The sequence below is a fragment of the Dasypus novemcinctus genome, chromosome 8 (assembly GCF_030445035.2).
Source record: "Dasypus novemcinctus isolate mDasNov1 chromosome 8, mDasNov1.1.hap2, whole genome shotgun sequence".
NCBI lineage: Eukaryota > Metazoa > Chordata > Mammalia > Cingulata > Dasypodidae > Dasypus > Dasypus novemcinctus.
In genome coordinates, this window is record NC_080680.1 from 95,060,391 (window position 1) to 95,086,777 (window position 26,387).

The window sequence follows — 26,387 nt, forward strand, 5'->3', positions numbered from 1 at the left end:
TGCTCCAAAATGTAGTCATCAAATGCAATGATTGTTCCATGATGATGAAAGAGGTTGTTGATGTGGGAGGAGTGGGGTGAGGAAGGTGGGGGGTATATGGGGACCTCTTATATTTTTTGAATGTAATATTTTAAAAAAAAGTAAAGAGAGAAAAAAGCTTCTTTCAAAATAAAATTTATATATATATATATATAAATATATATATATATATCCCTAACCCTCAGAGCTACTGGTCCACCACCCTATTCTCACATACATGAATTTTCACACTCATACAAACACACAGTCTTCATTTGCATATTTCCCATTGTCTTGCCCTCTACTCTCTTTCTTCTCCTCCTCCTCTTTCCCCACTCTCTCAGCTCAGGCTCAGTCCACTATAGAACTCAGAATTTATGTATTATCTAAGAAGGAGGTAGCAAACACATTTCTGTTACCCTTTGAGCAAGTCAGAAAATACTGGAAGAAGGGATACCTTTTGTAAGGGTGAAATGGTTCTTTCAAACCACCTAAGACTGTTCCCCATTGCTAGTTCATGGAGAAGTTGTCCAGAGCTTAGGTCCCTGGATTTCCTTTTCACTCTATGGTAGATAATATAAACGCTCCCAAATATATCCACATCCTAATCCCAGAACCCATGAATATGTTATGTTACATGCAAAGGGAAATTAAGATTAAAGGTGGAATTATGGTTGTTAATCATCTGCACTTAAAATAGGAGATCAAAATACTCATTCCTCATTCCCTCTGTGTTCTCTTGGATCTTCCAGGCTGCCAAGGCACAGAGACAGAGCTCTGCAGGACAGTGTAACAGAATCCAGTCTTGACAACATGACATCCATAATGTCCAAGGTAAAATAAAAAATTGTTAGACTCCCAAATAAAAAGGAAAATATCACCCATATTGAAAGAAAGAAGTTAATAAAAACAGGCCAGGAGATGAGCCAAATATTGGGCTTAAAATACAAAGACATGTCAGCAGTTAATATGAAGTTTAAAATCTTGATGGAAAACCTGAACTTAATGGTTGAAGAAATAAGAGAAACTTTTAAAAGTGACTTAAAGGAAATTATAGGAATAAAAAGCATAATATCTGAAATGAAAAATTCAACTAATTCTAGTAACAGGAAAGAGTGGCAACAAATAAAATATTTAGCCTTACCAATTACAGCAATAGTAGAGAAAATAGAGCAAAAAACTTTAAAATGGGTGATGAAAACTTAAGCCGTGGAGATGACAGTACAGAAATTGCAATATCCAAATAGATTTTACATAACAGGGAAAGAGAGAGAATGGGGAGCATGAACTAGCCAAGGAAATGAGAAAGGAGAAAAATCATCAGAATTTCAAGAATACAGAAAAAATTCTAAAAGCATCCATAGAAGAAAAAATATTGATAGATGAAGGAACAATACTAACATTGGCAGCAGACTTTTCATCAGCAACCTTACATATTAAGAAGCAGTGGAGCAATACCTTCAACATTCTTAGGGAAAATTATTTTGAAACAAAATTTCTATGGCAAGCTAAATCAACATTTAAAACTAATGGTGAAATACAAACATTTTCAGGTCTGCAAAGCCTCAGAAAATTTCTTACCCACAAATCTTTTATGAAAGAATTACTGAAAGATGCATTTTCACTAGATGAAAAAATAAACCAAAAAGGAACAAGATGTGGGATTATGGAGAAAGTGGGTAAGATTCTAATTAATAGATTCAAAGCATGAAGGTTGGAGAACAATCAATGATGGTTTGACCTTTTTGCTTGTTTATTTATTTATTTATTTTATTCATTTAAAAAAATATTATATTAAAAAAATATGAGGTCCCCATTCACCCCCACCACCACCACCCCAAGACTCCCCCCACAGCCACACTCTCCCCCATCATCATGACACATCCATTGCATTTGGTGAGTACATCTCTGGGCATCGCTGCACCTCATGGTCAATGGTCCACATCATAGCCCATACTCTCCCATGTTCCATCCAGTGGGCCATGGGAGGATTTACAATGTCCAGTAATTATCCCTGCAGCACCACCCAGGACAACTCCAAGTCCCGAAAATGCCTCCACATCTCATCTCTTCCTCCCAGTCCCTACACCCTGCAGCCACCATGGCCACATTTTCCACACCAATGCCACATTTTCTCGATTACTAACCACAATAGTTCATGAATAGAATATCAGTAAACCTACTCTAATCCTTACTGTATTCCTTCTTCCTGTGGACCTTGGATTGGTTGTGTCCATTCCACATCTATGTCAAGAGGGGGCTTAGACTCAACATGGATACTGGATGCAATCCTCCTGCTTTCAGTTGTAGGCACTCTTGGCTCCATGGTGTGATGGTTGACATTCTTCAACTCCATGTTAGCTGTGTGGGGTAAGTCCAATAAACCAGAGTGTAGGAGCTGAAGTCTGTTGAGGCTCAGGGCCTGGATATCATATTGTCAGTCCAGGGATTCAGATCCCTTAGATATATCTTAAACCCCAGCATCAACTACAATTCCAGTAAAGTAACAGGGAAGGCTTGTGAAAAGAGATCACATCTGAGTCCAGCTCCATCATGCAGAGACACCAACTCCAAAGAAGGGCCAACTGACATGGCAGTGAACTCCATCTGCCATGACCATAGAACCTGTGGGTCTCTGTAGCCCTCAGAAGAACCAATACCTGGGGTTGTATCTACTTTATCTGTCTCTGAGACTCTGCTCAGTTGTGCATAAGGGAAATCCTTCTGACAACCTCCAGACTTTTTTAGAGACTCATAGCCATATAAACTCATTTGTCCTTTCCATTTCCCCCTTAATTTAGGTCAAAAAGCATTTTTAATTCCTGTTATTATATATAGACAGGGATATTCTGCTGGTCTGCGTTGAACTGTTTATTCAAGGTCATTTTCTAGTTACGTCATTAGCTGGTACTTGGTAGTGATCCCTCAGTGCCAGGGAGGTTCATCTCCGGGTGTCATGTCCCATGCTGGGGGTAAGGCAGTGCATTTACATGCTGAGTTTGGCTTTGAGACTGGCCACATTTGAGTAACATGGAGGCTAAGGGAACCCTTAGGCACAGTGCTGCTCTAGGCCTTGTTCTTATTTCAGGTGTATAGGCTCACATGCATAGTCATTAGTATCAGGGACTCACTGTTGGACGCTCATTCCTTCCTGGTCTTTGCCGTTGCACCTGGGGAACTGCCGCTGCTCCCCTAGGGACCATGACAGAGCCCCCCCCCCAGCCAGGAACCCAGCACCCCCCCAGCTGTTGTTTTTAATTGTTTCCACTATGAGTGTATACAAACATTTCCATGCACCCCAGACACATGCCCTGTATAACTCCCTGTCAACCCTATGTCTCCTGTTAATAACATCCCGTACCAGTATTCCTCCACTGCCATTGTTGAACCACTCTGTGATCCAAAACTTCCTGAAAAGTGAAGCCCAATATAATGCCAGGGTCCCTTAATAGTAAAATGGAATATAGCGATGAGTTTAAACGTTAGATATAGGATACATATTGATTTGGAAAAATTCTACATCCTATCTTTTTCTTTTCTTTTTTCCTAATTATTGAGCTTCTCTTCACAAGAGCCCTAGATTACAGTAGTTCATATATACAATATACAGTACTCCCACATATCCAATATAAAATCTTTTCCCTTCCACAGCAATAATCTTTTAAAATATTGATACCATATTTATGAAACTGATGTACAGATATTGAGACAATAGCTTTCAAACAAGGTAACATTTGTGTTTACATTGTGGTTTATACTTTAGACTATACAATTTTCTAAATTTTTAGTTATCCTATGTTTTACATTATGATTTACATTATTAGTCTGTTGGCCCCTATATGTTTTTGGTATAATATTACATGTTTTATATCCATCCTTGTGTACTCTTGTGAAACACTTCTATTGCCCTCACAGTTACGTTGGTTCCATCTATTTAATATCTATTTCCCCCTCCCCTTGGGGCCCACAATGAGAGTCAATCTTCATTTATTGAGGAGCCATGTTCAGAGATACTTGCAACAGTGCTGAGGGCTTGACTTGCTCAACTGCCCTAATGCCCTGGGAGCCACCATTTCTCTTGAGAGATATTGTTCCCTCTATTTGATGGCATTAGTCCTCCCCAGGATGTGGGTATACCTTCACTCTCATTACATGGTTCTCTACCCAATGGTATAAGCCACTCTGGCAAAATGAGCATTCACATATTCCCTAGGAGTCTGTCTTACATCAGATTATCCCCTTTAAGTATCTTAAACAGGTAACTTTCCTAATTATATTTTGAAAAGGTTTTCTCAGCATTATACTCTCAACCAACACCTGATATTCTCCTATGTTCATATGTTGCCCCTCCCTCCCCCCAATTTCTTGGGCAATATTACCCATCCACCCATCCCTAGCTCCCCTCAAGCCCAGAAGGCCCCACCCAAGTGTAACCCTATGCCCCCATTTTATCCCTTCCTTGTACACATACTTACCTCCAGCTTATCATAGATTTCTCCCATGTAGATGTCAGCTTATATCCTTCCTCTACCCCCCGATTTCCTGTAAGCCTATCTTCCAGTCTCTAGCTCTCTGAGGCAGCTTGGTTTACTTATTTCATATCACTGAGGTCATGTAGTATTTGTCCTTCAATGCCTGGGTTGCTTCACTCAACATAAGGTTCTCAAGATTCATCCATGTTATCACGTGTGTTTGTAGTGTATTTGTTCTTAAAGCCGAGTAGTATTCCATTGTATGTATATACCACATTTTATTGATCCACTCATCTATTGATGGGCATTTGGGTCGATTCCAAATTTTGACGATAGTGAACAATGCTGCTATGAACATTGGTGTGCATATATCGGTTTGTGTCCTTGTTTTCACTTCTGCTGGGTATATACCCAGCAGTGGAATTGCTGGGTCATATGGCAAATCTATGGTTAGTTTTACATCTTTAGTTAAATTTATTCCTAAATATTTGATTTTTTAATTTACTATTGTAAATGGTATTTGTTTCTTGATTTCCTCCTGATCTTGCTCATTATTGGTGTACAGAAATGCTACTGTTTTTTGCTCATTGATCTTATAACCTGTGACTTTACTAAACTCATTTATGAGTTCTAGAAGCTTTGTTGTAGACCCTTCAGGATTTTCTATGTATGGGATCATGTCATCTGCAAATAATGAAATTTTGACTTCTTCCTTTCCAATATGAAAGTCTTTTATATCTGGTTCTTGCCTCAGTGCTTGAGCAAGTACTTCTAAGACAATGTTAAATAGAAGGAGAGAGAGTGGGCATCCTTGTCTTGTTCCTGAATTTAGAGGGAAGGATTTCAGGATTTCTCCATTTTAAACGATGTTGGCTGTGGGTTTTTCATATATACTGTTTATCATGTTCAAAAAATTTCCTTGTATTCTGATCTTTTGGAGTGTTTTTATCAGGAGAGGGTCCTGTATTTTGTCAAATGCTTTTTCTGCATCTATAGATATAATCATGTGACTTTTTTTCCTTCAATCTGTTTATATGGTGTATTACATTGATTGATTTTCTTATGTTGAACCATCCTTGCATACCTGGAATGAATCCCACTTGGTCGTGGTGTATAATTCGTTTAATGTATTGTTGAATATGATTAGCAAGTATTTTGTTAAGTATTTTTGCATCTAGGTTCATTAGAGATATTGGTCTGTAATTTTCCTTTCTTGTGGTGTCTTTGTTCGGCTTTGGTACTAGGGTAAAGTTGGCATCATAGAATGAGTTAGGCAATGTTCCTTCTGTTTTGATTTTGTTGAAGAGTTTCAGCAGGACTGGTGTTAGTTCTTCACCTGTGGAGCCATCTGGCCCTGGGCTCTTTTTAGTTGGGAGGTTTTTAATGAGTGATTCTATCTCTTTAATTGTGATTGGTTTGTTGAGATCATCAATTTCTTTTTTCGTCAATATAGGCTGCTTATGTGTTTCTAGGAATTTGTCCATTTCCTCTGAATTGTCATTTTTGTTGGTATATAGTTTTTTAAAGTATCCTCTTATGATAGTCTTTATTTCAGTGTGGTCAGTGGTAATATCTCCTTTCTCATTTCTTATTTTGTGTATTTGCATCTTCTCTCTTTTTTTCTTTGTTAGTCTCGCTAAAGTCTGTCAATTTTATTGATCTTCTCAAAAAACCAGCTCTTGGTCTTGTTTATCTTTTCAAGTGCTTTCTCATTTTCTATTTCATTTAGTTCTGCTCTCTCTTTCTCTCTTTCTCTCTCTCTCTCTTTCTTTCTCTCTTTCTCTCTTTCTCTCTCTCTCTCTCTCTCTCTCTTTCTTTCTTTCTTTCTTTCTTTCTTCTCCCTGTGGGGTTACTTTGTTGTTTTTTTTTACTAATTCCTCCAAATGTGCAGTTAGTTCTTCAATTTTTGCTATTTCTTCTTTTTTGATGTTTGAATTTATGGCTATAAATTTCCCTCTCAGTACTGCTTTTGCTGCATCCCATAAATTTTGGTATGTTGTGTTATGATTTTCATTTGTTTCAAGGTAGTCATTGATTTCTTTTGAGATTTCCTCTTTGACCCACTGTTTTTCTAAGAGCGTGCTGTTTAATTTCCAAATCATGATGTGAAATCTGGGCCTCTGGCCCTCGCAAATTTCCAGCTTCACTCCACTGTGGTCAGAGATATTATTTTGTATGATTTTGATCTTTCTGAATTCATTAAACCTTTCTTTGTGGCCTAGCATATGGTCTATCTTGGAGAATGATCCATGTGCACTTGAGTAAAATGTGTATCCTGCTGTGTTTGGGTGTAATGATCTGTATATGTCTATTAGATCCAGCTCCTCTAATATACTGTTCAAATATTTTGTTTCTTTAGTGATTCTCTTTTGAGATGTTCTGTCCAGAGTTGATAGTGGTGTATTAAAATCTCCCACTATAATTGTAGATGCATCTATTCTTTCACTTAGTTTTTCCAGCATTTGCCTCACGTATTTAGAGGCACCCTTGTTAGGAGCATAACTATTTATGCGTTCTTCTTGAGAGATTGTCCCTTTCACTAATATGTAGTGTCTATCTTTGTCTCTCACAATTGTTTTGCATTTAAAGTCTATTTTGTCTGATATTAATATAGCTACTCCTGCATTTTTTTCGTTATTGTTTGCTTGTAAAATTGTTTTCCAACCATTCATTTTCAGCCTCCATGAATCTCTGGGTCTAAGATGTGTCTCTTGTAGACAGCATATAGATGGGTCATATTTCCTTATCCAATGTCCCAGTCTGATTCTTTTGATAGGTGAGTTTAATCCATTGACATTCAGTGTTATTACTTTCAAGGAATTAGTTATGTTAGCCATATTTTGATTGGACTTGTGTTTGTCATATTTTGTTTGTTTTTTTTCCTTCTCTTTTTGTCTTTTTTGTTGTTCTTACACTCTCCTCTAACTCTGCCTGTCCTGTTTTTTCCTTTCTTCCTGCAGAACTCCCTTTAGAATTTCTTGAAGGGGAGGTTTCTTGTTGGCATACTCTTTCAATTTCTGTTTATCTGTGAATATTTTGAACTCTCCATCATTTTTGAATGCTAGTTTAGCTGGATAGAGTATTCTTGGTTGGAAATTTTTTTCTTTTAGTACCGTGACTATATCGTACCACTGCCTTCTTGCCTCCATGGTTTCAGATGAGAAATCAGCACTTAATCTTATGGAGCCTCCCTTGTATGTGATGTTTTTCTTTTCTCTTGCTGCTTTTAGAATTTTCTCTTTGTCTTGAGCATTGGATAATTTGACAAGTATATGTCTTGTGGTGGGCCTGTTGGGGTTTATGATGTTTGGGGTGCGGTGTGCTTCTTGGATATGTACATTTGTCTCTCTCAGTAGATTTTTTGAAGTTTTCAGCCATTATTTCCTGCAACACCCCTTTTGACCCCTTTCCCTTCTCTTCTCCTTCTGGGATGCCTATAATACGTATGGTTGTGCATTTTGCATTGTCATTCAGGTCCCTAAGTCCTAGCTGGATTTTTTCTATCTTTTTATCGATCAATTCTACTATCTGTTTGATTTCCGATGTACTGTCTTCCACATTGCTAACTCTCTCCTCTGCCTCTCCTAATCTGCTGCTATTTGCTGTGAGTGTATTTTTGATTTTTTAAAAAAGATTTATTTATTTTTATGTAATTCCCACCCTCCCCTGGTTGTCTGTTCTCTGTGTCTATTTGCTGTGTCTTGTTTCTTTGTCCATTTCTGTTGTCGTCAGTGGTACTGGAAATGTGGGCAGCACCATTCCTGGGCAGGCTGCACTTTCTTCATGCTGGGTGGCTCTCCTTATGGATGCACTCCTTGCGCATGGTGCTCCCCTGCATGGGGGACACCCCTGCATGGCAGGGCATTCCTTAAGTGCATTAGCACTGCCCATTGGCCAGCTCCACACGGGTCAAGGAGGCCCAGGGTTTGAATCGTGGACCTCCCATGTGGTAGACGGACGCCCTAACCACTGGGCCAATTCCATTTCCCTATTTTTGATTTCTTGAACTGTGGTGTTCATTCCCATCATATGTGTTATCTTTTTGCATATGTCTGCAATTTCCTCTCCCAGTGTTTTCTTCATATTGTTAACCTCTTCCTTTACTTCATTAAGTTTGTCTCTGATATATGTTCTGAGATCTTTAATTACTTGTGCGAAGTTCTGCTCCCCTTCCTGGTTTTTAGTTTGTTCATTGGATTCAGCCATGTTTTCCTGATTACTGGTTTGGTTTGTAGTTTTTTGTTGCTGTCTGGTCATCATTTTATCTTGATGGGTTTAATCAGTTCCTTAGCTTTTTTGTCTAGTCTTGGGGATTAATTAGCTGTTGTTCTTGCATAAGTGTTATATCTTCTCTTTGTCACTTTGTTCTTATTCTAATTTCTTGTTGCTGGCTGAGTTCACTTTGGAGGAAAATATTAGTGCCAGGGAAAGGCAATTGTGCAAGAAAGGAAAATGTGTAAAGTAGTATTGGTAATAAATGTTAACAGAGCAAGAATATGAGATCTGGGAGGATGGATGTTAGATTCATGTAAGTTGTATAGAGCTATAGCAGTAAGTAGGGTACCTATAATGAGGTAGTCAACTGAATATGGGAGGAATATGTGTGAATTAAAAAGCCAGTGTTTTCATGAGAGAGGGAAAAATAAAAGAAAGACAATAGTATCAAGAGTGGATAAAAGACAGAAAACAAAACAAAGGTATTAAAAATTAAAAGTTAGACAATTTGGGGACCAAAGAAAGGAAGGTGGAATATAGGAGAGACAGTAGATGATGGAGGATATCAAGATGTGGGGGAAAAGGGATAGTGTAGGTGGCCAAAATCAATTCATGCAGAAATGAGTCCATGGAGGATGAAGAAACCCAGCAAATATGAGTTGTTCCCTGTAGCACCTATTGTATAATTAAGATAAAATAAAATAAGAGGGAAAAGAGGGAAAAGAAAGAAGAAAAGAAAAGAGAAGAAAGAAAGAAAAAAAGGGGTGGTGGGTAAAGAAAAGGCAGGGAAACAAGTAGGAGAAAGAAAAGAAGAAAGAGAGCAACAACAACAAAAAAAACTAAATAAATGAAAAAAAAGACCTTGGGCAATACAATGGGAGAAAAGACTAGGAAATAATGTAATATTAGCAACCAGGACAATAAAAAATAAAAAAAGAAAATAAAAAAAAAGAAAAAAGAGAAAAGGGAAAGAGGAAAAAACAAACGCAAACGTTGAGGGCTAGGATAATCAAGGACCTCAAATGGACCTCAGGGAGTGGTGGATTCAGGGATGGGAAGTCTGTGACATTGCAGACTCAAGAGGTGTGAGTCTCTGTGGTGTGGGCCACCAGGGTTTAGGGGACACAGACCTGGCCACCTCAAATCCCATTAACAGGGAGCCTCAGAGCACTGCAGTACAACACAGCCTTCAGGGATCCCTGCAGCTGGGTGCCCAGCCCAATGGGGGGGGGTCACATCTGCAAACTCTGACCTCTGTGTTAGAAACCCCAAATTCCCCCTCTCACTAGGGTCTCTGCTGTGTCTCCAATTCGACTTTGGGACACCTCCCACCCTGCAATCCCCTGAAACAGCCTGCTGGGGGCGCCTTTATATTGCAGCCATTTTAAGGACGCTGCAGACTGGCAGCCAGGCCTAGGGGCCAGAGCTCTAGCCGGAAGTGCTGATATCCATGTCAGAAAACCAAAATTCCATGCCTCACACAAGACTTCTCCGTCTGTTTCACCTAATCGGCTTCCAGATGCCTCCTACCCTGCAAGCCCCTGAAACAGCCTGCTGATGACACTTCTTTATTGCAACTGATTTAAGGACGCTGCAGATTGGCAGCCAGACTTAGGGGGCGGGGCTCTAGCCAGAAGCACTGATATCCATGTTAGAAAACAAAAATTCCACGCCTCGCAAAAATCTCCATCTCTGTCTCACCTAATCGGTTTCCACAGGCCTGTGCGCAGCCCCTATCTCCGTAAAAGAGAGCCTGATTTCTACCTTTTACACGAGTCTTCTCTGTCACTGTTCCACCAAATCGATGTCCAGACACCTCACGCCCTGCAAAATCCTGAAACAGCCTGTCCTGAAGAATTTCCAACATTGCCCAGCAGCTTCTTGGCAGGAGAGACTATAAGGTACACTCACTCAGACACCATCTTCCTCCGCCCCCCCCTTTCTGTTTATTAAAGAGATAAATGTTGCTGAGTCAGAGGAGATAACTAATTTAGAGGCCCAGGAGGAAGAATTTTCAGAGTGGAAGGAGAAAGAAGCCCCTGAACTAGAGGAAGAAGAGGACTCAGATCTGGAGGAGGAAGAGGAAGGAGAAGCCTGAGGACTGGAGGAGGAGGGAAAAGAAGGCCTCAGGACTAAAGGAGGAGGGAGAGGAGGCCTCAGGGCTGGAGGAGGAGGAAAAGGAGGCCTCAGGTTTGCATGAGGAACAAGACACAAACTTTCAGGGTCATATTGTAGCAGATAAAAAGCATGAAGTTGAGGGAATAACCAGGGATGACTCTGAGATTTTCATCAAAGAGGTAGAGGATACTGAACCAGAAGAGGAAGAAGACTCACCATGGGAAATGGAAGAGGACTTAACATGGAAAGAAAGAAAACCTCTGAAGGAAAAGCAGTAAAGTCTACCTTCAAGACTGAGAAAGAAGAGGCCTCACATGGACTTAAAGAAATTCCCTTTAATTACTATGTTCATGATTCTGATAAGAAAAAGTTGATTAAACACCAGGTGGCAGACAAAAGCTGGAAGGAAGAGAAAGTGGCTATGCCCCAAGGTCAAGAAATCAGGACACCCTCTCCAACTTTACATTTACCCTCTCTCTCAGAATCAGTGGAGATAAGTTATGGTAAACAGAAAAAGCATTTGTGTACAAATTTGAGTATTCCATTAGGAGTCACTGACCTTTTGAAGAAAACTGAAAGACAAAAACCTGAAAGACAAAAAACTGAAAGACAAAAAATTCTGCAAACATCCAAAGAAGCAGACTTCAGACAGGAAACAGAAGAAAAATTTAGAAAACATGTAAATAATATCTTCAGAGAAAAAAGAAGAGATTGAGAAGTTTAAAAATTGTCAGTGAGAAGTCTTGGAAAATAAAAACTTAATGGATGCATTGCATAGAAGAATGGACATACTTAAAGAAAAAGCCAACAATCTAGAAAATCAAATTGAAGTGCAAATGACCAAGCAGATAATAAAAAAAGATTAAGAAGCATAGAGGATTGTCCCCGTCTCCTTCCCGCCCAGTATTGGCAGCCAGCGTTGCCCCTCCTTCTCCCCTTCTCCGTCTTCCGCCTAGCCATTATCTAGACAGCCCACACTTTCCCCTTCCCCTCCCTTGCTCCTAACCTCTTAGCCAGCTTACTGTCCAGTAACCGCCTACTGTCCAGTAACCGCCTACTGTCCAGTAACCCCCTACACAAGCAACAGCACCCGCCGGCACCAATCAAGTCCCTTTACGTATCCCTAGACCCTATAAAACCATGTCCCCTTCAACAATAAAGTAGACTTGTGCCTAGACCTTGTCTCCGTGGTGTTCTTGCTTGCACCACACATCCCCCATGCCTGAGCGGAGAGAGCAAGGGCCCAACGGCTTCATGCTGAACCCCCTCCTCTCCTTTGACCGCGAGGCAGCCCCCATCCGGAGAGCCCGCCCGGCCAACCGCCGACCCTCCCGGAGGCCCGCCGCTGCCCGCATTTGGCGCCCAACGTGGGTGGGGCCCACTCTGACGCCTACCCCCCATGCTTCGCTTAAGGTAGGGACTCTTTGGCGTCTTCCATTCAAACCAGAATGGGTGCTTCGCTCTTCTCCCATCAGGTCCCGCAGGTTCGGGCCCTGGCTGCCCTCCTGGAAACTAACCAGGTTAGAGTTTCCGTCCGCCAGCTTCAGCGCTACTGGGACTTACTTCTCCCGTTCAATCCCTGGCTCATCACCTGCCCGCTCTGGAGTCCTCAGACTTATGCCCGGCTGATCGAACGAGTAGCCTCAGCCATGGAACATGAGGGCCGGGTCTTTCCCCCCAGCCTCCTCCCCACTCTTGTGGCCATTCGCGCTTGTTTGCAAGGCGTGCCCGCTCCCGAGGCCAAGGCCTTCCTGTGCGATACCGTGGATGAGTCAGGGGAAGGGCGCGGCCGCCAAGATGGCGCTCCCGGTAACGACTCCGATGCCGAATCGCTCTTGGCTCAGTTGGAGGCCGCGCTTGAGCTTGACCCCCCTTGCGCCGCTGATTCTGACTCCGACCAAGATGGCGCACTTCCGCCTTCTTCCTCACGAAACAAAGGAAAGCCCACCCAAGAGGGCGTGCTCCCTCCTTCTTCCTCCCAAAAGAGGAAGAAGCCGCACTCCCCGCCCCTTCCTGCTTCTTCACGGAAGGACTATCCGCCGTTGTACCCTCCCCTTCCTGCCTCGGCGCCATCTTGCCCCTACCCGGAACCGGCGTCATCTTGCCCTTACCCAGAACGGGAAGTGCTTCATCCGCCATCATCTGATGACGACCTAGATGATGCGTACGAGCGCCCGCCATCTTATGTGCCGCCGAATAGACACCCCCTCCCGCGCTCTAATAATCTTCTCTTCAAGCCCCCCACTGCTCCAATCGCTGATATGTATCCGCTAAATCCCAATCGTTCTCGAGTGAACCCCCAAGTATGGGTTCCCTTCTCTCCGAAAGATGTGCAAACCCTCCGCAGCGCTATCCGAGAGGATGGTCTCGCCAGCCCCCATGCTCAAGACCTCCTTGAACATATGACCTTTGCCCACTGTCTCCCCTATGACTGGATATCCCTCGCGAGAGGCATACTTCCCTCGGGGCAGTTTATTGACTGGCGCGCACATTTCGCTGCGGAGAACGAAAAACAAATCGCCGAGAACGCCCGCGACGGCACCCGATATCCTGCCAACGCGTTCCTCGGACTGGGGCGCTACGCCATGCCACAGAGCTACATCGCCCTCCCTCAAGGCTTCTTCCTCCAGCTAAAGCAGTGTGCCCTCCGTGCCTTCCGCAACTGCGCCGCCTCCGCGCCCGAGCCACTCACCAGACTTTTCCAGAAACCAGAGGAACCGTTCTCCGACTTCATGGCGCATGTCCAGGCCGCGGCCGAGCGCAAGGTCGTTGGCACGCAGGCCCAGACCTCCTTCATCAAGGACATTGTTCAGGAGGGCACAAACCCAACTTGCAAGGCAATCATCAGGCCGCTGAGAGACAAGCCCCTCCACGACTGGGTCCTTGCCTGCTCCGGAGTCAACGCCCAGGCCTCCGCCATGGCCCAGGCTGTCCTCGCTGCCATCTCGGCCTCCAACGAATGCTTCCGCTGTGGCGAACTCGGCCACTTCGCTCGAGACTGCCCCAACAAGCCACGGCCGCCACCGGACGTGCCCAACATAGGCCATCCACCACGGCCTCCTTCCACTCCGTGCCCGCGGTGCGGAAAAGGATACCACTGGGCCCGCGACTGCCGCATCCCTAACACCAGCCGCAAGCCTTTAAACGGCCATGGGGGCAGGCCTCAGCCCTGCAACAAAGAGGCCGCAACGACTCAGCGCCCCCGCCCATGAAAGTACTCTGGTCTGTTCCCATCGCACCCTCCACCAGGCCTCTTCTCTCTATCCAAGTCTCCGGCCGCTGGCTCACAGGGCTACTTGACACAGGAGCAGAAATTTCCTGCATCCCACTCGACCAGGCCGGGCACCTCCCTCTGACCGATGGCCCCCTAGTGGTGGGAGCCACCGGCCAAACGCCCTCCCAGCAAGTTGCCCAGGACGTCGTCTGGAGAGATGCAGAAGGTCGACAGGGAACCTTCCGCCCCCTCGTTCTGAAGGAAATCTCGCAAGTTCTTTGGGGCCATGATATCCTGCATCAGTCGGGAGCCGTTCTCACTGCCACGCCACCGCAGCTGCCCCCCCAATAGTTTCGGCCATTGCTCGCGTTCGACCTCCAGCACCCATTCCTCTGCAATGGGATACAGAGGAGCCCATTTGGGTGGAGCAATGGCCTTTCCCAATCCCTAAACTGGACATTCTTAAGGAGCTTGTTGATGAGCAGCTTCACGCGGGCCACATCGAGCCCTCCACCAGCCCATACAACTCGCCAATTTTCTTCATTCAAAAGAAGAACGGGAAGTCCCGTCTACTTCAAGACTTAAGAGAAATCAACAAACACATCAAGCCTATGGGATCACCGCAGCCCGGCCTCCCCCACCCTACCGTGGTGCCCCGGCATTGGTTTGTTGCAGTGATAGATATTAAAGACTGCTTTTTCTCCATCCCGTTGCACCCGGACGACCGACCGAAATTCGCCTTCATGGTTCCTCAGACCAACCATCGGGAACTGGCACTGCGATACCACTGGCGCGTTCTGCCTCAGGGCATGCGAAACAGCCCTGCCATTTGCCAGATGTATGTACGCGAAGCCATCCAGCCACTCATGAAGTACGCTAACATCATCCACTATATGGACGACTTGCTCGTGGCCCATCCCTCAGAGTCAGGTCTGCACGCAGTCCTGGAGCAACTGCTGCACCACCTTCGAGACCTAGATCTCAAAGTCAATACACAGAAGCTAACGGTTCATCCACCCTACCAGTTCCTAGGGTTCTCCATCACTTCCACCGTTGCACCCCAAACGCCACACATCAGAATTCCTGACCTGCTTATGCTCCTCGAATTGCAACAACTTTGTGGACAGATCAATTGGTTGCGCCCAGCGCTGCCGCTTACCACAGAGCAACTCCAGCCCCTGTACCGGCTACTCTGCTCCAACGCTCCGCCATCATCCGCACCCGGAAAGAGGATTCGCCTCACCGACGAGGCCAAAAATGCCCTGGCCCGGGTAAATAGAGCCATCGAACAGTGCCAACTCCAGCGACATGAGCCTGGGAAACCATTGTTAGGCCTAGTCTTACCCACTCGGGGAACACCTACTGGCCTTCTTTGGCAAGATGGACCGCTCCTCTGGGTCCATATGGCAAAGAGCAAGCTCCGAAAGATTGGACCTCAAATCACCCTACTCGCTCAGCTCGCCACCGCCCTAGTCACACAAGCCACCCATCATTATGGGTGCCCACCTGACACCATTGTGTGGCCCTTCACTGCCGAGCAAGTCACCACCCTGCTACGCAGCTCCGTTGATATGCAGACTCTTATGGAGCTTTATCATGGCAACTTCGATAACCACTTTCCACAGCATCGGTTACTGCAGGGCCTTCCCCTGCTAGAAATCGCCGCCCTGGGCCATTTCCCTTTTCCGTCCAGCAAGCCTCTTCCAGACACCACCATCATCTTCACAGACGCCTCCAAGACTAAGTTTGCCGCCGTTGTCTTCACACCCGGCGAGCACCAGCCACGTTAACATGTGTGCCTCCATCAATCCTCTGTGCAAGTGGCCGAACTGCGTGCTGTCATCTTAGCACTCCAAACCCATCCCCACTGTCCACTGAACATCTTTACAGACAGCCTCTACTGCCTACAAGTCTGCCAAGTCATCGCCTTTTCTGCGTTTTTTCCGCCCAACAACTCAGCGAGTGGAAGCATCAACGTTGCTCTCCTGGACCTTCAAGAGCTCATAGAGAACTGCCAACAGCCTTGGTTCATCGCTCACATCCGCAGCCATTCCGGCCTTCCCGGGCCCCTGACCCACGGCAACTACCTTGCTGATCAGGCCGTTCACCTGCTTCCAGCCGAGACCACCGTCGCAGTCGGAGACCTCATCAATCAGGCCAAGCTGCTGCATGCCAGATTTCACTTCTCAGCAGCTGGCCTCCACAAAATCTTTCCAGACCTCCCAATCTATACCTGCAAACACCTTGTGCGGTCATGCCGAACGTGTGCTCCATTGCTGCCCTTGGAGCCGCTCCAACCGCAGAGAGTTAACCCTTGTGGGCTCCGCCCCAATTCCAGATGGCAACTGGACGTCACTCATGTCCCCCAGTTTGGCCGATGGAAATACCTCCACGTAGCCATCGACACCTTCTCTCATCTCTGCTACGCAACCGCGCTCACCGGAGAAATGGCCAAGCATGCCATCCAAGCGCTCAGAGAATCTATTCTTTTCATGGGCGTTCCATGGGACATCAAGACAGACAACGGACCTGCTTACCGGAGCGCCTCCTTTGCCGAATTCCTCAAGCTCTATGACATCACCCATCACTTCGGCATTCCCTACAATCCGCAGGGACAAGGCTAGTAGAGCGTGCTCACCAGTCTCTCAAAACCCTCATTCTCAAGACATCTGCCGACCAGCCGCGTCGCACCCCTCGCGACATCGTCACAGAGGCCCTGATCCGACACAACCTGATGACCTTCAATGCCCAAGGCTTTTCACCGGTCCACATGCACTGGGGGCCTACCTTCCGGCCCACCCCTGCACCACTTGTCCTCTGGCGTGACCCGCAGACCACCCAATGGCATGGACCTGCCCCTCTCTTAGCCCAAGGATGGGGATTCGCCTGCATTTTCCCTGAATCAGAGCCGCAGCCCATCTGGGTCCCAGGACGTCTCATCAAGCCCCACACCGCCGAGGCTTCCGCTAATGCTGACACCAATGATCCTCCTAACGAGTTGCCTACCTAACTTGCCTCCTTCCCATTGCTGTTTCCTTTGTAGTTTTCTCTCTCTCTTTTGTCTCCACAGATGATTCGCCGCCATGCGGGTAGTTCCGTTCTTCCCATTGCTCTCATCATCATGCTTCCCTTCATCTCCCTGGCTGTTGTCAACTCGGCCCATCAACGCTCCAATTGGACCCTCCAGCACTGGCAAGAGGAAGCCTTCCTCATCATCAGAAAACTACTGCCCACGCCTGAATCCCCACCCCTCGCCATTGGCCCCAATAAAGTCCTCAAACCCCCCGCCTCCCCCCCTTTCCAGCGGCACCTCCCCCCTCGTCCATCGCTCCCCAGCCATGGCCCCCCCTACCAAGTATTCCAGTCCCCTTCTTGCGTTAATCTATGCATCCTACTTATCTCTAAATACTTCTCACCCCAACCTCACCAAGAACTGTTGGCTCTGCCTCTCCCCCTCCCTTCCTATCTATGAGCCTGTCACCGTTAACTTCACGTTCAATGAATCCACTTCAGTATACCCAGCCGAGTGCAACTGGAACACTTCCTCCGTCCCCCTAACCTTTCAATCTGTTTCCTCCACAGGACGCTGTGTTCATTCTCGTCAAGGTTCCCACCCCTCCCTTAGTGCTTGCTCTAACTACTCCTCTCCCAGTGCTTCTGCCAAGTTCTTAATCCCCCTTAACACCTCCCAATGGCTTTGCACCTCCACTGGGCTAACCCCCTGCCTCATTGTCGCCACCCTCAACGCTACCCATGAGACTTGCCTGCTCATCCTTCTCGCTCCTCGAGTCGTTTACCATTCTGACCACGAATTTTTCCGCCGCGTGCTGAGCAGACAAACCTCCCTCCACTTACAAAGGAGAGAGCCTGTCACCGCAGTCCTAACAGTCGCTACCCTTCTAGGTCTTGCAGGGGCAGGCACAGGGATCGCCACCCTCGCCACACAGTCCTCTGCCCTCTCCTCTCTCAGACAGGCCGTCGATGAAGATATCACCTACCTTCAAAATGCTGTAAAACATCTAAAAAAATCTCTCAATTCTCTCTCTGAGGTAGTCCTCCAGAACCGCCGTGGCCTCGACCTCCTCCTCCTTAAGGAAGGGGGTCTCTGTGCCGCCCTTGGAGAGGAGTGTTGCATATACGCCAACTCCACTGGCTTAGTCGAGGACAACCTGAGAAAGGTCCAGGAGGGATTGGATAAGCGCCGCAAAGAGCAAGAAAATGCGAACTATTTTTCCAGTGTTCTCCATACCCTCCTCCCATACCTCCTTCCATTTTTAGGCCCACTCATCATCATCATCTTAGCCCTTACTGTAGGACCCTGGGCCGTCAAAAAAATAGTCTGCCTCGCCAAAGACCAAGCCAACGTGGTATTCAGCTCCTTTGTGCAGGTTCATTATCAACGCCTCGCCACTAAAGAGCCACCACCAAGCCATCCGCCGCACTCCTCCCGCCCCCGCCACAAACACCGAACCGCATGCCTGTAACCTCCTGTCTCCCTTTCCTCACTCATCTCCCTCCTTCTCCCCCAATCAGGCGAGGGGTTCAGGAACATCACCACCCCGTTTTGCTGGCAGAGCTCGGCGCGCGCCAGGCGCCGGCGTGCGCCGACCCCAGCAGCAGGCACATGCGTCCTGGCCAGACGCTGTGTCCTCTGCAGCTGAGAGCAGCTGGGAGGGCCCTCTGCTTCTCGCCGCCAGCCGGTCCTTGTGGTCTCCTTCCTCCCCTCGTCTTACCCCAGTATCCCGTCCCATACTGCCCCTGCTGCCACCAGTTCACCTCCCCCGAAGCACATACTTTTAAACAAAAGGGAGCAATTGTCCCCATCTCCTTCCCGCCCAGTATTGGCAGCCAGCGCTGCCCCTCCTTCTCCCCTTCTCCGTCTTCCGCTTAGCCGTTATCTAGACAGCCCACACTTTCCCCTTCCCCTCTCTTGCTCCTAACCTCTTAGTCAGCTTACTGTCCAGTAACCGCCTACTGTCCAGTAACCGCCTACTGTCCAGTAACCACCTACGCAAGCAACAGCACCCTGTGGCACCAATCAAGTCCCTTTACGTATCCCTAGACCCTATAAAACCATGTCCCCTTCAACAATAAAGTAGACTTGTGCCTAGACCTTGTCTCCATGGTGTTCTTGCTTGTACCGCGCGTCCCCCGTGCCTGAGCGGAGAGAGCAAGGGCCCAACGGCTTCGTGCCGAACCCCCTCCTCTCCTTCGACCATGAGGCAGCCCCTGTCCGGAGAGCCCACCCGGCCAACTGCCGACCCTCCCGGAGGCCCGCCGCTGCCCACAGAGGATAGAACCAGAAGATCCAGCATTTGCTTGATAGGCGTTCCAGAAAAATATAATAAAAAGAAAGGAGGGGAGGAAATACTTAAAGAAATAATTGAAGAAAACTTTCCAGAGCTAAAGCAAGGTTTGACCCTTGAGAATGATGGTGCCTACCAAGTACCTAATAATATTTTTTTATTATCTTTTTTAAATTATTTTTTTGTCTTTATTTAAGTACCTAGTAATATTAATGAAATAAGACTCACTCCTAGATACATCTTGGTGAAATTTCAGAATGCCAGTGATAAAGAGAAAATCCTAAAGGCTTCCAGAGCAAGAAAAAGAAATAATCTACAAAGGAACAAAAATCAGATTGACAGCAGAGTTTTCACTGGACATACTAGAAGCTAGAAGTAAATGGAGCAATATCTGTAAGTTTTACAGAAAAATGATTTTGAACCTAGAATCCTATAACCAGTCAAACTGGCATTCAATTTTGAGGGTAAAAGAAAGATATTTTTGGATATTGAAGAATTCAGTAATATTATTTCTTGCATACCCTCTTTGAAAGAATTCTGGCAGATACACTATAGAAATCCAAGGTGACTACAAACACATACATACAATACCTTTTCCTCCCAATATTCACATCCAACCAAAATTATCAAGCAAAACTGGAAAATAAAACACCCATCTCTACCTAGGAAGTGTCGATGGATATCTAACAGCATACTTGGTGTTGAGGGGAGAAGAAGGTTATAGGCATTAGATGTTGGTAAAGTTAAAGTTATATGAAGTTGTATAGGAGTAAATTTTCTATAATCAAAGAGGGGGAGGGGGATATCTGTCAATTTAACCATAGAAATGTAAAGGTGGAGGGAAATAAATAGAAAAACACAGGGAAAAAGATGGAAAAATAAGTTTAAAAGAAACAAATACAAAAAGCTGAAATCTTATCAAGAGAAGACACTATTTAATTTTATCATCATGATGTGAATCCTGGATCTTTGTTTTTTATTTGAATTTGCTCAATTTCCTTATAGTTTATAAAATTTTCTTTTATGTCTTCTATAAAAAAAAATAGGAGATCATTGCAGTGGGCCCAATGTAACTACAAGGTCCTTAAATGTGGAAGAGGGAGGCAGAAGAGGAAGTCAGAGTGAGCTAATGAGGAAAGGACTTGAGCTGCTGTTGCTGGCTTAGAAGATGGAGTAAGGGGGGGCACTAGCCAAGAAATGTGAGCACCACTAGAAGCTGGAGAAAGCAAGGGATTGGATTCTCCCCCTGGAGGCCTCAGAAAGAAATACTGTCCTGACAATATCTTTGTGTGTGTGTGTGTGGTACATTTGTTACAACTGATGAACACATTTTGGAGCTTTGCCACTAAGCATGGATTATAGTTTATATTGTAGTTTACATTCTCCTGCACAATTTTATAAGTTATGACAAGATATATTATGGCCCATATCTGTCATTGCAATGCCATTCAGGACAATTCCCAAGTCCTTAAACTTCCCCCATATTACACCTATTTTTCCCTCTCCCTCCCCTTAGAACCTTCAGTGGCCATTATCTCCACATCAATGATAAGAGTTCTTATTTTTTAAGAAGTCTTGGATCACGAAAGGGTTACAACTATGGTAAGGAGGATAATTGGTGTGGGGTGTCAGTGATGAGGGATGCATGGGAAGAGGCTCACCTGGGGCATACCTATAAGGCATATGAATGTGTTCAAGTGTTCATGGGACATTGTCATGGTGAGTGGAGATTCACACAATAACTGAAAGAGTATTGACTTCCCATCCTGGGGAGCTCTGCCACATTCTCCAATAGAACAGCAAGAATCCCTTGAGTACAGGGGCACAGACTAGTGAAGGAGCCTGGACCATTGTGACAGGCCCTTGATATTGACAGTTGTATTTATGAACCTCTAGTCTTGAAATTGAAACTTAGCCTAGTATTATAGGATACCTAAGAGTTACCTCCTGAGAGCTTCCTTGTTGCACAAATGTGGACTCCCTCTAAGCCAAACTTAGTTTATAAAAGCATTACCTTCCCTGCAGCATGGGACATGACTCTGGGGGATGAGCCTCCCTGGCATGGAGGGATTACTACCATGCACCAACTAGAAATGCAACTGGAAAAAGATTCTTGGCCAAAAGGGGGAAACAGTAAAGACAAATGAGTTTATATGGCTAAGAGATTTCAAAGTGAGTTGGGAGGTCATTCCAGAGGCTACACTTATGCATGTCTCAGCAGGATCTCATTCACTGGCAACATCTTAATTTTAGCCCAGTCTGACTTATGTCAGACTTTTAACCTACAGAACTATAAGATAATAAATATGTCTTGTTTTAAACCACTAAATTTGTGGTCATTTGTTACAGCAGCCAGAGAAAACTAATACATACTCAAATAGGAATTATCTTAAAGAGTAAAAAATCCTTGAGAATTTTTGTCCCTTTACTTTTCTTCCTTTATAGACAATGAGCAGAAAAATGAAGTACCTTGTTCAAGGCCACAAAACTGGTTCATTTCAGAGCTGGAATTGAAATAAAGAATGGTCTGATTCTAATACCCTTATTTTTTCCACTATCCAATACCATTCCTATGATGTTATATGATAGAGTATATGGTGAGCCATGTTAAAGTTTCCATTTACACAGTGCACTAAAACTAGAATATCTTGTGCAGTATTCACTTTGCAAGACTAAAGACTCCAAGCCAGGACACACATCAATACTTCTTGATATTTTTTACTTGCAGGACAGCAATGCCAAGGGAAACCCAGACCCACATCACTGAATTCCTCCTTCTAGGACTAACCACTGACCCCCAACAGCAGATGTGGCTCTTTGCCAGCTTCCTGGCCATGTACCTGGTCAATGTGGGTGGCAACTCAGTCATCATGGCAGCCATCCAAGGTGATGCCCGTCTCCACACTCATATGTACTTCTTCCTCTCCAATCTGTCTTTTGTGGACATCTGCTTTACAGCTGTCATCATGCCAAGATGTTAGGGAACATGCTAACTCAGAGAAAGACCATCCCTTTTGCCCATTGCCTCACCCAGATATATTTCTTTGTGGCCTTTGGGATCTCTGACAGCTTCCTCCTGGCTGCCATGGCCATTGATCACTACATGGCCATCTGTAACCCACTGCATTACATCATGACCATGAGCCCCAGGCACCACCTCCTGCTGGTGATGGCATCCTGGGTGGTGTCCCATCTCCACTCATTTACCAACACGATTCTCATGGCTCACCTCTCCTTCTGTGGGTCCAACATCATCCACCACTTCTTTAGTGACATCCAACCACTGCTAATGCTCTCCTGCTCTGACACCACTGTCAATGAGCTTTTGGCCTTTTCAGAAGGCTCCTTTGTGATTATGAGTCCCGTCATCTTCATTATTATCTCTTATGTCTACATCACCTGTGCTGTTCTGAGGTCCCTTCAGGAGGAGGTAGATACAAAGTCTTCCCCATTGTGGATCCCACCTCACAGTTGTGGCATTATTCTATGGGACCATCCTATCTGTGTACATTCACCCCTCATCCATCTACTCAGTGAGAAAGGATCGTGTGGTCACTATCATGCATACAGTAGTTACCCCCATGGTTAATCCTTTCATCTATAGCTTTAAGAACAAGGATATGAAGCAGGCCTTGAGAAAGCTGACTAAGAGGGCAGAATAGCATAACCATATCCTGATATTTCTCAGCACTCACTCATTCAACAAGAATACATGAAACACCTACTATATACCAGTACTTGTTTGTACTCAGTAATGAAAAGACTGCGAATATATAACAGTCATAGCTCCTATCTTCAAAAGTAATTACATTTCTCTAAGTAGAAATGAGACAACTGCAATAGGAGGAAATTGTACTTCTTAGTAAAAATAAATGAGTCCTGGGGAACAGATGTGGCTCATGCTGTTGAGCGCCTGCTTCCCACATGGGAGGTCCCAGGTTTGGTCCCCGGTGCCTCCTAAAAACAAACAGCAACAAAAACAAGTAAATAAGTATTCTGGGACATATTTATGTGCTAAGTGCTTAGAACAGTGCCTTGCACAAAGCAAGCTCTCAATAAATGCCAACCATTATAATAATATAATATGTGAAAGGTCTCTATGGCCCCTTCCCAACCAACAATGTATGTTTTGTAATGGGGTAGGAAATAGCCATACTTTCATACATCCTCAGTGAGTTCATTCTAAGTGTTTCCTGAGATTCAGTGTAATTATAAATTATTCTATTTTTAGGACTTTATCATTGCACTGCCAATTTACTTAGAGATTCCAGTGGGTACAGAGAATGCCTTAAAAAAATCATTACAACACAATGCCCACTGAGCAAGAGACTCCTTTCTCCACCTTTCTTCCCTCCATCTCACCCTCTGGCAATGCCAATAGCTTTAAAATAATTTCATTCTCAGAAAAAGCCTCTTTGGAGAGCACTATCTAACACTTCAAACACCTGAAATACAAACTAGGGCTTAAGGGAAATGAAATTGAGGAAAACATAACTTTACCCAGGAGGAATTGGGGGGATTGGATATAAAAGAGTGAGGAGAAAAAGGTATCAACTTCCCTCAATGAGGAAAAGAAAAGATATAGCAGAAGATGAAATGGAACCTTAACTGACCAAAAGCTGTTCCAAGCTTCTACCCTGAAGTAAGGTACAAATGGACGGGAAAACCTTATCAATAGGATAAAAATTTTTACCCACTGACCTTGCTATTTTTATTAGGAGATATATGCCAAGGGATAGCTATGATGTGATGCAGTAACTAAGAAGTTCAATGATTTTTTAATTCAAATCCTGGCTCTGTTACTATTTTTGTAATCTTCAACAAACTAACAACCACTCTAATCCTGACTTTCTTCACATTTAAAATGAAAATAATAATAGTCTCTGGAGTTTTGTAAAAATTAAATGAGATGACTGTGTAAAACAAGTAGCACACTATCTGGCCCATTGTAAGTATTTGGCAAAGATTAGTTATAATTGTTGTAGTGTTTGGAACTTTATAACTTGAGACAAGTAATTGAGTTTTTTAGGAGACATAAGGGTAGAAAGTAAAGTACCTGTAGGGAAGTGGACTTGGCCCAGTGGATAGGGCGTCCATCTACCACATGGGAGGTCCGCAGTTCAAACCCAGGGCCTCCTTGACCCATGTGGAGCTGGCCCATGAGCAGTGCTGATGCGCGCAAGGAGTGTCCTGCATAGGGGAGCCCCACGCGCAAGAAGTGCGCCCCATAAGGAGAGCTGCCCAGCGCGAAAGAAAGTGCAGCCTGCCCAGGAATGGCACCGCATGGAGAGCTGATGCAGCAAGATGATGCAACAACAAAGAAACACAGATTCCCGTGCTGCTGACAACAGAAGAGGACAAAGGAGAACACACAGCAAATGGACAGAGAGAGCAGACATCTGGGGCGGGGGGAGGGGGGTTGGAGAAATAAATGAAATAAATCTTAAAAAAATAATAATAATAAAGTACCTGTAAAGATAGTTGGTCATTGAATCCATTTTCCAAGACCAAAGTCCATTCTCAGGGTAAGGTTGCTTTCACACAAGAGGAGCAGGGAGCAATAAATAAGAAACCAGAGTGCCTCTTGGTCTCCCTTCACAATTGTAATTGTGAGGGGATACATGCAGCAATCTTGACCTGAGAAATGTATCCTTTATCAAAGTCACAGATGCCTTGGGAGTGAAGGTTTAGATCACACAACGAGATAAACACCTTAGGACTTGCCATGGCGCAAGCTAAGTGTAAGAGGAATTTAGAGTGTATAATGGATAAGGGTGAGGATGAGTACTAATTGTAAACTTGATACCAACTGTGGGAAAGGGGTGTGTATTTCATCTCACTAACTTCCCTCTTCTAGGTATCCCCTGAAAAAGAGAAGGCCGTAGAAACCATGTAGGAACTGTTTATCATACCTGAATGGAGAAGTGGATCTGTACAGCACAAAAGGTAGACTGTGGCAGCATGAAGATGCACCATTCAGACCTCCTGTGGTGGACAGTACATGTCTAACGACCCCAGCTACTGGCCCTCTGGGCCCACCACCATGTTTATGCAAAGTCCATGCTTATTCAGGCTGCTTGCAGCCAATGAATGAGCATGGCAGGCACAGCAGCCAGGCCTATTTCAAAAAGACACAGAACTCCTCCCATGGACAACTTTGGAACTCTTCCTACCCTAATCATCCTTTCTTTCCTCTTTTCTTCCACAGGTGTCAGGCCTGCATCACAGTCTGAAGACCCTCCGTGATTTCTCCAGCTCTCTTCCCAATAAATTTCTAACATACCTAATCCCATCTTGGCATCTGCTTCTTGGAGGACACGAACTAACACACTGACTAATGATCCAGCAAACAACTCCCCTCCTCAGTACATACCCTAGAGATAACTGAACAGGTACACCAGGAGTCTGTACATGAACGTTCATAGATGTATTAAAAAAAAAAGAATAAAAAGAGGAAAGGGCCATTCAAAAATTGATGTTCTAACTTCATTTATTATGATTTTTTAAAAGTTTTATATAACAACTTGATATAGAAGGAATGGGAAACACAATTTCAATTCCCCAGCCATTTCTGCTGGGCTATCACTAAAACAGCATCAAGTGTCACTATGCATTTTTAGTGAAATAAGAAGATGGTCCACCTGAAATTTTTTAGAAATTGGAAAAAGAGTGGCAAAAATCTGGGAACAAACCCAAATGCCCATAAACATCAGAATGCTTAATTAAATTATGGTGCAATCCCACAATGGAATGTAAATCAGCAATTCAGGATTTAGCTGCAATCCTGAAACCAAAATCAAAGAGTTCTATTGTACAAATTCAGTTAACTCATTTTGTGGGAAAACCTGTCCTGGACTGACATGTGGATATTTAAAAATCTTTATTTATCCCACTTGGTATGAATATCCATGCATTTCACTTTGCCAACATATCAATGTGTTTCATTCTGGTGTGTATCCCCTGAAACTGCTGGTAACATCATATAATAGGTAATATATTCACAGTATTCCTTTCTAAAATTGGAAACATTCTGAATTCCAAAAT

At 44.7% G+C, this 26,387-nt stretch overlaps 1 long non-coding RNA gene and 1 pseudogene across 1 annotated transcript; both read left to right on the forward strand.

Annotated features, from left to right (window-relative positions):
- The first annotated feature begins 770 nt into the window (after positions 1-770).
- LOC131279620 (uncharacterized) lies at positions 771-25,727 on the forward strand. The gene is made up of 3 exons (XR_009187018.2): positions 771-852; positions 25,201-25,289; positions 25,552-25,727. It is a non-coding gene; the product is annotated as an uncharacterized lncRNA (long non-coding RNA).
- On the forward strand, positions 22,079-23,005 carry LOC101444358 (olfactory receptor 1L6-like; annotated as a pseudogene).
- Positions 25,728-26,387: the final 660 nt, after the last annotated feature.